Source organism: Eretmochelys imbricata, chromosome 3 (assembly GCF_965152235.1).
Source record: "Eretmochelys imbricata isolate rEreImb1 chromosome 3, rEreImb1.hap1, whole genome shotgun sequence".
Classification (NCBI taxonomy): domain Eukaryota; kingdom Metazoa; phylum Chordata; order Testudines; family Cheloniidae; genus Eretmochelys; species Eretmochelys imbricata.
The window spans coordinates 135,094,225-135,108,314 of record NC_135574.1 but is presented as its reverse complement, the minus strand read 5'-3'; the positions used below and the strand labels follow the sequence as shown (position 1 = coordinate 135,108,314).

The 14,090-nt window shown below is 40.5% G+C and overlaps 1 protein-coding gene across 1 annotated transcript in view; it reads left to right on the top strand.

Annotated features, from left to right (window-relative positions):
- Positions 1-13,949: 13,949 nt before the first annotated feature.
- HEATR1 (HEAT repeat containing 1) overlaps positions 13,950-14,090 on the top strand; it is a 53,027-nt gene continuing 52,886 nt past the window's right edge. The window contains exon 1 of the mRNA XM_077813452.1: positions 13,950-13,987. The gene's annotated coding sequence lies outside the window, so the exon portion shown is untranslated. The remainder of the gene's footprint in view (positions 13,988-14,090) is intronic.

The following is a 14,090-nucleotide window of genomic DNA, read 5'->3' as shown; positions in this document are numbered from 1 at the left end:
TCAAATTTCTGGTGAAGTTAGGGGGTGAGTTTTTAACATCAGGCTAATGGCTCTGATTCAAAGTACTTAGTGTTTGTTTAATAATTTGCTGTCTTAGGGCCTTCATCAGGAAGCTAGCTTCAGTCTTCATTACGGTGAGTCTAGTAAGTGCCCCTTAATAATTCTACAATTAAAATATTTTTTAAAATATTTTAAATAACTTTATATGACATACAATAAAAGTAGGTGAATAAATGGCAAAAAATAAACAAAAAATTGTATTGAGAATATTAGGTATAGTCATTAACTATATTCAATTGCTTACTTGTATATGGAAATCATTAGAATACTGTATACACAAAAGTAACAGACAAACTGCATTACAAGAGAAATGAGGAGTCATCCATCAAGAAATAAACTAGGGTCTCCGAAGGCCCTTGCATGTTGGTGGTATAGTCAGCTGTGTTCTACAGTCTCGACTGGAGCGGACGGAAAATTTCCTGTCTAAACTTTTACAACAGAAAATTGGAGTTTTCGACAAAACAGTTTTTTTTCCCCACAAAAAGTACCTGCTTTCTCTGGATATTTTTGATTTTTCATAGAAAAAGCAAATACCCAAAAAACAAAATATTTTTATTCCGATATCCTACTGTGGTGTTTCATGGGAGTTGCAGATCTATTTCTTCATGTCCCCATATGCCTCTATGGGCCAGGCTACCCAGGCAGACTACATCTCCCATGATGTACTATGGCCAGTGACTCCCAGTGCAACTATTTCCCTTACGTGAAAGGAGACTATGGTTCTTCATAGGAGATGTTGTCTGAGCAGGGACAACAGCCTATAGAGGAGAATAGGAACATAACGTACCCGAACTACAACTTCCATGAGGCAGCATGGGATCATTTCCTAATCAAAATATTTCCGGTTTTGATTTTTTGCCAAAAATGGAATTTTTAGCTAAAAAAGCCTATTTTGTGACCAGTTCTAGTCTCCATTCATAGAATCATTGCCCACTGGAATGAACAGATATCATGACTTAGAATAATGTGACCTAAAAATCTAATAACCTGGATCTGGGAATTATATTTGATATCTAATGACAGAAGGCAACTGTTTTGTGTTTAATGTAACTGAAAAAGTAGAATTACCATATCCCTTTCTTTTTAATCTTTGTAACAATCACCCATTATCATCATTTATAAAGCACCCTCTGCAAAGGCACTCAGGGTGCTGAACAACAATCTCAAAAACAATTTCTCATTAATAAAAAGAGGGTTACATCAGATCATGATTCTCCTGGCTGCTTGATATGGAAGAAATGAAAAGAATGGAATGTGCTTACAGTACTATTGCAGGCAGAGAGTGGAACCAACAGACCAGTGTCTATGCTGTATCTGAATTTGCAGAAGCCCTCCTCGTAAAAATGGCTGCTTAGCAGAGACCAGCACTGATCCCTCATGCTGCATGAAGGCTCCTGGTGAAAGCCAGTCTCTGGAAGCCTGAACCCTGAAAAGTTTGATGCTGGCAGCAAGAAAACACTTTAAAGTTAGTTACTGGAGCGCAAGAACAATGTTTCAAACATCTTGCAGATCATGAGGGAGATGGACAACTAATTATAGACTCGACATTCTGGGACATCAGTAAAAACACGTATTTGGGGCATGTACTCTGGATGCCAACATACAGATTCCCACACGAAGCTGTCAAGTGGGAACCAACTGGTCTGAGGAAATGAGGGTGGCCCAAGAGAAACCTTACAAAGAACCCCTAGCGGGGAGGGCAGAACAGTCAGTCAATCTCAACAATGTAGAGCAGATGGAAGCAGCAGCAAATGACAGAGAAAAATGGAAGAGACTAGTGTGGTGGGTTCTCCCTGGGGTGCCACCTGGAACTGGGGTATTACTGAGCCCTGTGACCCACCAGCCTGAGCTCCCTCTCACATTGTGTTGCCATGACAAGTTGCAGCCCTCCAAGCTTGCACTTTCACCAGCATTCACACAGGTAGGAATACACCCAGCTGCAGTCACATGCAGGCTCTCTAACCACCAGCCTCCCAGCCTAGGACCCCAGGGCAGTACCGTCCTGCCCTGGTCAAATCTGGCCAGTCTATGGGTTTAACACCTGGTCTGCCTCTCCCTCAATGTGAGGAGGACCATACACACTTGTGGTAACCAAACTGAGATTTTCCCCAGACACCTTAGTCAAACGCACACTGGTTTGGATTAAAACATAAAATAAGTTTATTAACTACAAAAGGATAGATTTTAAGTGATTATAAATGATAGCAAACAGATCAAAGCAGATCACCTAGTGAATAAACAAAACCACGAACTGAGCTTAACACACTAGATAGGGTGAGAATTTGCTAATTCATATCCTACCTGAGTGATAAACAGGCTGGCAGATTCTTAAGGCACAAGCTGCCTTGGCTTTGCAGCTTGGATTATCCAGGTTTTCATACACAGGCTAGAAAACCCTTTAACCTGGAGTCCCAGGCTTCCCCCCATTCAGTCTTTATTCTTCAGATGTTTCCAGGCGTGTTGTTGTTGTAGAGAGAGTGAGGTCCCATCATGATATCACTTTCCCCCTTTTATATCTTCTTCTCACTTGCTGGAAAGTAGTTTTGCTATGACCTAAGTCAAACAGTTTCCATGGTGTAGGGCTATCTCTGAGAGGTTTCTACTGTGCACAGTTCCTGGGGTAAACCCAGTGCTTGTGTGCATTTCCTCCACAAGCCATTAACATTGTTTGGCCTTTTTACTGTCATACCTGAAAGGCTGATTGTGGGCATTTTCAACCTCACAACAAGTTTCAGTAACACACACAGCGCCAGACTTCATAACTTCACATACGACGGCAGCACATACAATCCAATGAGATCTTACTGTCTATCCGATCAAGACTTTTAGAACGATACCTCAGAAGGCATACTTTGTACAAAACATTTCCTAATTACATAACAGTGGTGAATATTGGAGTGCCCGGGTGTCACAGCTAGTTTCCACCCTGAGATCTAACACGGTTGTGGAAAGGATGTAATGTAATGATGTAATGTAAAATGAACTATTATTATTTAATGTATATATAGTGCCAAAGGCAAGCAAAAAGACAAGGTTATTATTCCAAGGAACTTACAGTCTAATACTCAGCTAGCACAAAGAGTAAAGCCAACATCAATGGGAGGTTGGGCTGGGTATCAACAGTGAAGGAGAAAGAGCTCTTGGGGGCAGCATTTGATGTTTATTTTGTATTGCACGCAGATTTTTTGATTGTAAATAAAGAAAATCGTATTATGTTACAAAACTTTATTTTTATAAATAAATTGTGCAGATGGTAATGGGAAGTACCTGAGAAGTTAGTGATAGAATGTTAGCCAAAAGTGTGAGTTTTAAGGCAGAATTTGATGGAGACAAGGGAGCCCTCTCAGTGTTTTATGAGACAAGGGAAGCTGTGGCCGGCAAATGAAATGGCATGAAAGAAGGTGGGGTCATGAGTGGGAGATCATAAGCTTGATTGTGCTTTTAACTTGTGCTAGGGTAGGTCAGCAGTGGCTCCACTAAAGTTGGGGGAGTCACACAGCCAGAAAGCTGGTGTCAGTGAGGGAAGAGTCAGGCCAAAAGTGAGCATCGAAGCAAGTGAAACTAGAGAGAAAGACATGTGGAACAGGAAACAAGAACCCTGCTACAGGTAGGCTCAATCACAATGAACCTTGACAGGGGGAATGAGGAATTTGAATATGATGTGGAAAGGGACTTAAAGCCAGTAGACAGACGTAAAGTGGAAGTGACATACTTTAGCCATAATGTGAGGAGATGATGATTTTCAGAGTGGTGTTTTGGACAATTGGATGAAATGAGATGCGTGTCAGGGAGGTCAGAGATGGAGAACGTAGCAGTAAATTGTCAGAGCCTAGACAGAAGACAGCCCCTCCCCCTCCAACCATAATCCCCTCCCAGGGAGGCGCTGCAATGGTAGAATGTGACTGTCACCTCCCTTGCTCCAGTGGGGTATAGGAAACCAACACGTTCTAAATAAGTAAGTAAAATGTAATGCCTGGGTATAAACTCAGTCAGCATGTCCTCACAGTACTTCCTACCCATGGAGCACCTATGAAATTCATGTTATCAAAGGGAAGACACCGGTAACACTGCTTGCTCTCCCTTGCATTGAACCTCCTGTGATGGAATGCATCCTGTATTCACACCCTACACACTACTGTAATAATCTTTGTACCAAATATGCCTTGTGAGGTATCATTTGAAAACTCATAGCTTGCTTGTCAGTGTGGTCATAGTGAAATATACGTAGCAACATTGTAAGGGAAGTTTCCCCCTATTTTCATTCCTTTTGCAGTGAAATGGAGATGAATTTGCAGACTCAGTAAGACAGGCCTGCAATGAGTCACATAAGGAAAGACAGCTTTGCGACCAGAAGGGCTGGAAACTGCTTTTTTTAAAAAAATTGAAAACCTCAATTCCACAGAAAACTTTGGAAATACTAAAAATCCTAGAGAGAGGGAGAATCCATGCCATGTGTTAAAATCCTAAATGTTAATTCCATTGGCTTCACATTTCATTCACAAAAGAGTAAGAGAAAAAAATAAGAGAAAAAACCCTCAAAGTTAAAGGGTCAACGCCTTGGGTCAACTACCAACATAAGCCTGAGCCAGTGATCAAAAACAAAAAACCATTTTCCTTTCAACATTGATTATTGGTGTGGTTTCCAGTAGCCTTTCACTTGTGACAAATACTAGCTCTAAATTTGTTTGGTTTTTTTAAAGTTTAAATTAAAAAATTTAAGATGATTTTAAATGAATTTAAAGCAGACATTGTCAAGGTACGTTAGGCCAATATTCTGGATTCTGTTAAAAATGGTGAGTGGCTGAAAAAAGGAAATATAAATAGAAAGAAGTTGCATGTTATATACGTAATTTAATTTAAAATTAAATAAGTGAACGAAGTTTTGTGGAATATTTAGACTCTCTCCTTCAGGGCTGATCTACACTACGAAGTCAGGTCAGCTTAACGATATTGTGCAATATTGTGAAAAATGTCATGGACTGGAATGATGTAATTAAGCTGACCTAAGCCCCAGTGTAGACACTGCTGTGTCGATGGAAGAATTCTTCCATTGATCTTGCTACCACCTCTTGGAGAAGAGGATTTACTACCTTCTGTCACTGTAATAACCCCTTCTGTCACTGTAATAAGTGTCTACACTACAGTGCCACAGCTGTAGCTGTAGTGTTTCCAGTGTAGACATACTCTCATTTCTGTGAAGCCAAACGCAACCCATTTTGCTAGTGCAGAACCACCAAGAGGTGAAGTAGAATACACAACAGTAAATACATGTTAAATTGGCTTCACTGACTTAGTTGAGCAAAATAATAATTAAAAAGAGCATATATTCTGAAAAGTTAGGCCCAGATCCTGCACTAACCTCGATTCAGGTGGACACTTCTGTCTGCATACACAGGCCCAGGGGCTCTCTTTTACAGAGCTCACTGCAGAGTCTGGCCCTGTTTGATTTCTGAAATCAGTTTTAATCAGCTAAGGTATTATTAGCTATGTAAAAGCCAAGTATTATTATAATTAGGGACAGTGTGTCTTTAAAAAGTGAAAAATAAACAGAGCATGATTATAAAGAGAGTTTAACAGAAAAACTTTTGAAGTCAAGAAAATGATTTTTGAAGGAAGAGTAGGTAATTTCTCAACACAATAGGGATATATATGAATGATACTATTCTTATGAAGAAAAGTTATAATACTTAAAACATGTTTCAAAGTAAAGAAAAAGAAAAAAGAAATATAGAGTATTGAAAGACGTCTGGTTTCGTAACAACTGATATTGTCAAAGGATCCCGAAGTGTTTCACAATCTATATATAGGAATAACTTTGTCTGCCACTGAAACACAACCATGGATGAAATGCAGCAGGAAACATTTATAGAATATACAAATATTGCCAAAGCATGGCAGCTTTATGAGTACATAGAAGATGCTGACGAGACTGCAATCATCAAGTTTTGCCAAGTTTTTTGACAGAGAGGAAGGAAGGTTGTGTGGTTAAGGCTCTGGACTGGGACTCAGGAAATCTGGCTCTCCTTGACACTAACGTGACATTGAGTAGGTGAGAAATGTGGGGCAGAGACTTTCTTTCACTGCATGTTTGTAACTTGTCTATGCACGACTCCAATTCATAATAATAAATAATAATAAACAAACTGCACTGTGAATGTTGAAAGATTTAATATAATGGAGGACATACCCCTTAACAGTGACTGGACGTGTTGCCAATTTAGAACCCAGATTAGACAAATATTGCTACTTTCATGAATCAGAGGAACTCTCAGGTCCTAAATTTCTCTCTGCTCCCTTCTAAAATTCCACCCAAGAGAGGCCATGACACCTGCATCCCTAGCTCCACTAGGAGGCTGCTTCCTTGGTTCCATGCATCCTACCACAGTGACTATAGAGGTATCTCATAATAATGATGTGAATTAGTGAAGTGATAGTCCAAGTATCTTTGTGATTATTGGAACTATAATACCAAAGGAAAAGCTGGGAAATGTATATGGTAATTTATACACAGCATACCTAGTCTGTTAAAGTGCTAGAACTGCAGTAGCACTAGATAGACGTTACAATGTAATACACATGATGACAGGTGGGAAACTACAAATAGTGCTGGCATAGGATTGGAAAAAATGGTCAGACAGATCCAGGATTTAAAAAATGATTCAGTGATGAGAATGCATGGGGCAGGAGTAGGGGTATAGAATAGCCTATTACAAACTTTCAGAAGAACAGATATGTGTTCTCAGAACTTTGGCTGTGTTCCTGTATCATGCTGGCTTAGTCCCATCTCAGATAGATATTAAGGAAGAAATTACAGTTCTAGTGCAATGCTAAAACCTGTAATAGGCCCTTAGAACATGGATTTCAGGAATGTCAGCAGCTAAAAAATCTATCTATGAGCTATATTATGGGCTGTACCTGATTTAACCAGAATAGTTTCAAAGATGTGCTATATTGTTTCATAATGGTTTGGGTATTGCTGAACAAAGAGAACAGGCATGTGTATCGGGTAACAAGGACATGAATAATTCCATAAACTTTGCTGTACCTAGAATAAATTGGCAACAAACACTGACTAAACAGGAGTCCCAGGCAATAACTAACTATGATGATAAGTACAGGGAGGGCTGGCCTTGAAATTATTGCAGTGTGATCTAGAGGTTAGAAGTGGGTGTGGGGGGAGATGCTGGAAATTAGACACTGCTGAGTTCTAAACACAGCTCTTATACTGAATCCCTCAGTGACCTTAGCCAAGCTCTGACATCTCTGATCTAAATTCTCTCAGATAGAGTTTGCAACCCCACTGAAATAAATGAGAAGACAACTTGCCTTGTGAATCCAAAATGGATATAACTACTTCTTACATATTCCACAGGAATGATGTGAGGATCAGTTAATGGGTCAGATTCACCTTGGGTAAATGCCACCAAAGTCAACTGAGTTACAGAGGGTTGCATTTGAATCATTATCAAGCATTTGGAAGCATGAGGTTTTATTTTCTCTTTGGAACATGTATGTAGTACAAGATGGTATTGTCCAAAGATGCTGTTCTTACATTCTGCCTAGGAGAACTTTACTTGGACACTCAGCTGTATCCTTTTAATAGTCAGTGGAGAGAACTAAGCAATATTGCTGTGACGTGGGGGATAAAATTACTTGGGGCTAGAGTTCTCCAATTCCTATTTTGATAAGCAAGGGAAGATGAGTCAGGAGGTGGCTGTCTTCTCCAGTAATTATCAGACCCACTAGTCTTATTCATGTTCCCATCTCAGGAGCAGTGGGCATCAGCTGACACCTCATATTGCCCTTCATGCTGTCCAGTGCAAGTGTGGTAGCTAATACGTTCACTATCCCCAACTATAATCCATTCATGCAGGAGGCCCTTGACTTTGCTTGTAAAACCAAGCCCTGTCTGCAAGAGTCACCTTGTCCTTTATTGGCTTTACTGGGGAGACTATGTTATTTGTATATAATTTCAGCTGTAGGAAGTGGTTTGTTCACTTTGGATCAAATTCATCCTGAGTGTAAATGCACTGACTTCTTTCAGAGTAACAGCCGTGTTAGTCTGTATTTGCAAAAAGAAAAGGAAAATTTTGGCACCTTAGAGACTAACCAGTCTCTAAGGTGCCACAAGTTCTCCTTTTCTTTTTGCACTGACTTCTGTGAGGTTACACCAATCATGAATCTGGTCTCTTATCTGTGAGATATGACATAGGGTTACATTGGGAATAGCAGTGGTATGCAGGTCTCCTCAGATTTCAATCTGCGCTGCCTGAGGCCTTAAAATCTGAATCTGCAACCCTTACTCACATGGATAATCCTTATTGACACTCACAGTCAATGGGACTACTCGTGTAAACAAAGGTTGCAGGACTGACACCTTAATTTGTATTTGTTCTGCTCTCCATGATAGGACAGAGCTAGGACAAACAGCTTCAGCTTCTTGTTCTATGTTTTCAAATTCTGAGTGACTAAATTTCTCCATCCCCTGTCACCTTTTTCCAGACCATGGTGGGGACATGCTTGAAGAATAGCTGGTTTATTCCATGAAGTTTGTCTGCCAACATGTTTACACATTAGTCAGGCAAAGCTGAAGATACCAGCCAATATTTTGGAAAGATTGTTTCAGCAAATGAATCTAGAGAGGGTATCTGTAACTACTGCTTTCCCCACAGCACATTGCTTGAAATTAGATGAACACCTTGATTAAGGTAGCACCACCTATTATGAAATTGCCCAACATTTACCATTAAAAAGCCCTGTTTTCAGTTGCTTATGACTTTGCTAAACTTTAAGCACATGGGCTGAAATTTTACATGCTGGGTGTCTCCCTCAGTTTCAATTTTTTTTTCCAAAAAATTTCCACTAAAACAGTTTAGCCATTTCCAAGAATGAGGCTAGTGAAAGATATGCTGTTTTGCCTATGTTAAAAAAAAATTCTAATAAGCTTCTCTTTGAAAAGCTTTAGAGTTCCATTCTTTGGAGCAGGGACATGAAATTTGGCCGGGGTGGCCTTTGTATCAGGAATGTGCCTTTTGCTGCCTCTATGAAAACCAGTCTAAATTTGGCCAAGTTATGAGTCTTGCGGAATGAGGGGAGGAGGGGATGACAGTTTGCACATGCTCAGTAGAGACTTGCTGGAGCTTCACCTCTAAATTCTGTTTGCATTGAGTATGTTCCAGCCCAGGGCTGAACTGGACTTTCCCTACAATTGCAGCTCTGGGCTACTGCAGGCCGTGGTGAATCCAGGCACCTAAAATTTGGGCAAAGAATTTCTCTCTCCTGTGTTCTTAATGACACCCCTTCTAGACCCAAACATTAATTGGGAAGCTGCCTGATTCAAAAGCAGAGAGCCAGATTTACTGGGACAAGGAGCCTGGGACTGACTGGGCAGAGACTGGGACATGGTCAGACTGTTATAACTCTTCAATGGCGCAAGCACTGGATACCTTCCTCTCTCCTTAGCTACTCAAAATGAACCATAGGACCTTCAAGAATGAAAGATGTTGGAACAGGTAGTATCACCTATACTGCACTTCTAGCTCAATCTCTCTGCTAACCAGTTATGGAAAAGTCTGAGGAATCAGACAGAGACTACAGCAATTGAAGGAATGAGAGAGGGTAATGACTTGAACAACCAGTCGGACAAGAAGGACCATTATTTATATTTAGCATCTATAGATATGGAGAACACTATTTCTCTTTCATGGAAAGAACTGTGGTTCATCCTAACCCTTCAAAATATCTGGCAACTGGCTGGCTGAATAGTAAATAGAAGCTCAAACAGCTGTGCCCTAGGAATGGACAGCTGTACCATATGAGATCTGCTGCTGAGCCATATGTTGTGAACACGTGACCTACTGTTTGCTTGGATTACTGGTGGGGTGAAATGTGGTTTTGGGTACAGAGGGCAGAAAAAATTAGAAACCTGAGATGTTATATTATAGAAGACCTAAACTACATTGTAAAGTTACATTCTTCACCTCTTTCCCTTTAATTGCTATAATTTATATATTGTTTTAGTGACTGCAAGTGGAATCTTCTACTTGACTAGTGTCCAGGAGATAACAGATGTGTGCCAACTAAGAACAATAAATCTGCCATTCAGAGCTAATCTAGATACTTATACATAGCACAATCAGTGGCAAAACAAAATATATTCTTCAACCAGATGTTTACCTTATTTTGCAAGAAATTTACCTGTTAAATCCATTACTCGAGAACATGATGTGATGGTGCCCCCCCAAAAAGGCTTTATGAAAATATGCTTATGAATGTATATATGACATAACTAGAATATGTTTTATGCTACATATGCCATGTAACAATCTCTGTAAAGGTTATGATCTACTGAATCTATTAATCCTATTTTATGCATGTATCATTTTTGTATTTGAAGTTAAGAATATTGGCTTGATTTTTAAGTAACCTTTATAAAGCATTTGGTCAGTTTCTTGAGAAAGAAATGTGCAAATTAAGTGCCCAATCAAGAAGCACTTAATGAACAATGGATCTTGGAATGCTCTAATCCACATAAGAAGTCTACTTGAGGACATTCAAGGAAGCATGTGAACCATGTTCTGAGTCATGCATGGACATGTGACTTGCCCATGTGACTCCAAAACTCCATCTTGTAGCTGGACTTCCACACAAAGGGAGGGAGGATTGTTCACCCACAAGAGAAAGTCTATTTAAACCCTGGGGAGACCCCTCCATTTGGTCTCCAGCTGCCTAAAGAGAGAGCCTCTCCACCCCCAAGGATACCTGAAAGAAACTGGAACAAAGGACAGTAACTACAGGGGGTGAGTAATTGCTGGACCCAGACTAGAAGGAGAATAGTCTGTAAAAGGAAGCTTATTGGAAATCCTCTAAGGGTGAGGTTCCCGGCCAATGGGAGCTGCAGGAAGTGGTGGCCTGGCCTGCGCTGCTTCTCGCATCTCCCATTGGCCTGGGATGATGAACTGCAGCCACTGGGAGCTGTGAGTAGCCATACCTGCAGACGCTCAGGTAAACAAAGTGTCTCGCAACCCGCCAGGGGCTTACCCTGAACAAGCCGCAAACCAAGTTTGGGAAACCCTGCTCTAAAGTTTTACATTCTTTTGTTTTTGAATGCAGTTATTTTTTTACATAATTCTAAATTTATAAGTTCAATTTTCATGATAAAGAGATTACAATACAGTACTTGTAATGGGGGAATTGAAAAATACTATTTCTTTTGTTTTTTTACAGTGCAAATATTTGTAATAAAAATAAATATAAAGTAAGCACTGTACACTTTGTATTCTGTGTGGTAATTGAAATCAATATATTTGAAAATTTAGAAAACATCCAAAAATATTTAAATATATGGTATGCTATTATTGTTTAATTGTGCGATTAATCTTTTTTAATCGCTTGACAGCCCTAGTTTCCAGCTTTTGTATCTCTTAACCAAATCTTTTCAGACATGAAATTCTCATGCTAATTCTCACAGGGGATTAAGTTAGTCACAAATGTAGATACTTAAAGCAAGCTATTTTCTAACTATGAATTCACAAAAATCACAAAGATTTTAAAACATAAAAAGTTGTTTTCCCCCCCAAACACAGAATTCGAAAATGGCTTATCTGATTTACTTCAATCTTCAAAAGCGATTACCAGTACCTAGTTACAGGATTAATCTGAGCTATGATACCTTTACCATAACGCAATAACCATTATCAGGGCTATGTACTAGCACCAGAGTCTGAACAACTTGAAGTGACGGCTCAGGCTTAAACATAAAAAAAGCGTCTGAAGTTCAAAGTTTATCTCAGGAGTCCTAGTTTAACACAAATAACACAAACTTGAGAAATGTCTCTGCCTTTATTAAGCTTTACTGTTAGGGAATTAAAAAACCAACCAACCAACCAACCACCTTTCCCCATAATCCCTATATTTATATATTTTACCAGAATTCCCGATGCTAATGTTTGATCAAAAACACCTCTGTCTTCCCACAGGGGAAACGGCTCAGTCAGCTCCCCTTTAAGTGCACCTAATTAACTCCATATGGGAGCTCTTGAGACGATTCTGAACCCTTGCTGCTTTGCGTTTAACAAAACAAAACAGCAGACACTCCAGCCTTAATGAGGCGTTTTTCTAGGGGTGCATGAAAAACCTGTAGAACTTTCAGAATTTATAACAGAGCACTTCCTGTTTGCCTTTTCTGAACAAGAGTATTTGAAATAATCATATTGCTAATAAATACTGATTTTAATGACATGTCTATGGTAACCTGGTAAACACTTTTTTAATAGCTCTGTCTTTTGCAAAAAGTATACTCTTCAGTAATGTGTGGGGTTTTAAAACATGGAAGTGTGCTTTATTAAGCACACAGAGGGTTAAACTATGCTTAATAAAAGAGGGTTGCAGGACACCCTTGTGGAGGAAAAAGATGTACATAGCAGTAAACTATGCAGAAAAATGTGAAACTAGCACCTTGATTTACAGGCAAGGTACATGCCACTTAACCATATAAACAAGCAGTATCCTCTCCATAATCCCCTATCATTAAAACAGCAGTTTAGTAACCCTAAACATCTGTGCACGATGCAGTAACAGTAGCATGCACTACCTTTATCCCAGATGTATGCCACATTAACAGTAGCTACGGACTATGCAAAATTAACTCAATCTCTCTTCTGGTGCAGGAAAGACATTCTCAGGAATGAGATCAGCCTTCAGTTGCTCTTTGTGGCCTAAGTCCTATAAAGATTTACACACATGGTTGACTTTACACTGTGCATAGTCCCACTGAAGTCAATGGAACTACTTCTAGTATTAAAATTAAGCACGTGCTTATAAATCTTTCCAAGATATAGGATTATACTTGTATTGGTTGTTTGCATTTACATTGCATGGCAAGTTATTGCTGCCTAAGGTAGCATTAGTGGGCAATAAATTTGTCACGGTCTTAATTGTAGAGGAAAATAATTTCACAAAAATGTTCGCAGACTTTCAAAATTAAAAAAGTAAATCATTTCCATTGTTTGTTGAAAAATGGGTGAAAAATCAAGGAAAACATGAATTATTTGCTTTTGGGGATCAAATTTTGATTAAAAACAGAATCAAAATTTTAAATTAATTTTTATTGGCTTTAATTTTGATTTCCCCCATATTTCTCCCACTTTCTCACAAAACACATTCTCATTTTGGTTTTGAGTACATTATCCCTGAGTGTAACAAATAAGGGTTTTAAACTGGCTGGTGGCTTTATATTACACAGCACGGGACCTTCTGAAGCTATTTGGTAGGAAGATGGGTCATTTTTCAGCATTGCCAACCCCAAGCACTCAAAAATCAAGAGCCGTTCTTAAAATTAATGAGATTTTACATTAATAATTATTTTCAGTGGGGCTTAGAAGACCCTGCTGCTGTGCTAGGTGCTGTACAATCCCAAGGCAAAATAATGGTCCCTCTCCCAGGCAGCTTCTAAGCTTAGGAAACTGACACACTATGGGTAGTTCTTATTTGCCCTCTGGTTTTTGGGGCCTTGGGGCTTCACAGCTGCAATGGTCCCGGCACCACCACGCGAGCTGGAAGCTTGCTTCAAAACATCCCGCAACTCCCAAACCACAGAACTGGCCGCGCTGCCTCCCACCGCTAGGGGCGCCCCGCCCCACAGCCAAGGCGGAGCAGGGACGGACGCCTGCTTCCACACAGCGAACCCGCGGCAGCGCGGCTCAACCCCGCCCCATCCCACGCAGCGACTGCACGCGAGAGGCTCGAGCGCTCTGCTGTCGACTGCGGCGCGGGTCGCGCGCACTCCGAGCCAGCTCGCGGGCCCCCAGCCCCGCCCAGAGCTCGCCACTTGACTTGGGGTGCGCATGCTCAGTCTCCCAACTGGCCGTGCCGGGTTTTTTGTTGTTGTTTTTTTGCCCCCTTCAGCGCTACCGGTTCCGGGTCAGAGGTGAGGCTGCTTTACGCACGTGGCCGCGGGGGTAGGTCGCCTCGCTTCTCTGCCTCTCAAGGCGCGTGCGGCGGGAGCTCGGTAGGGACCGGCCCTCCCCGCC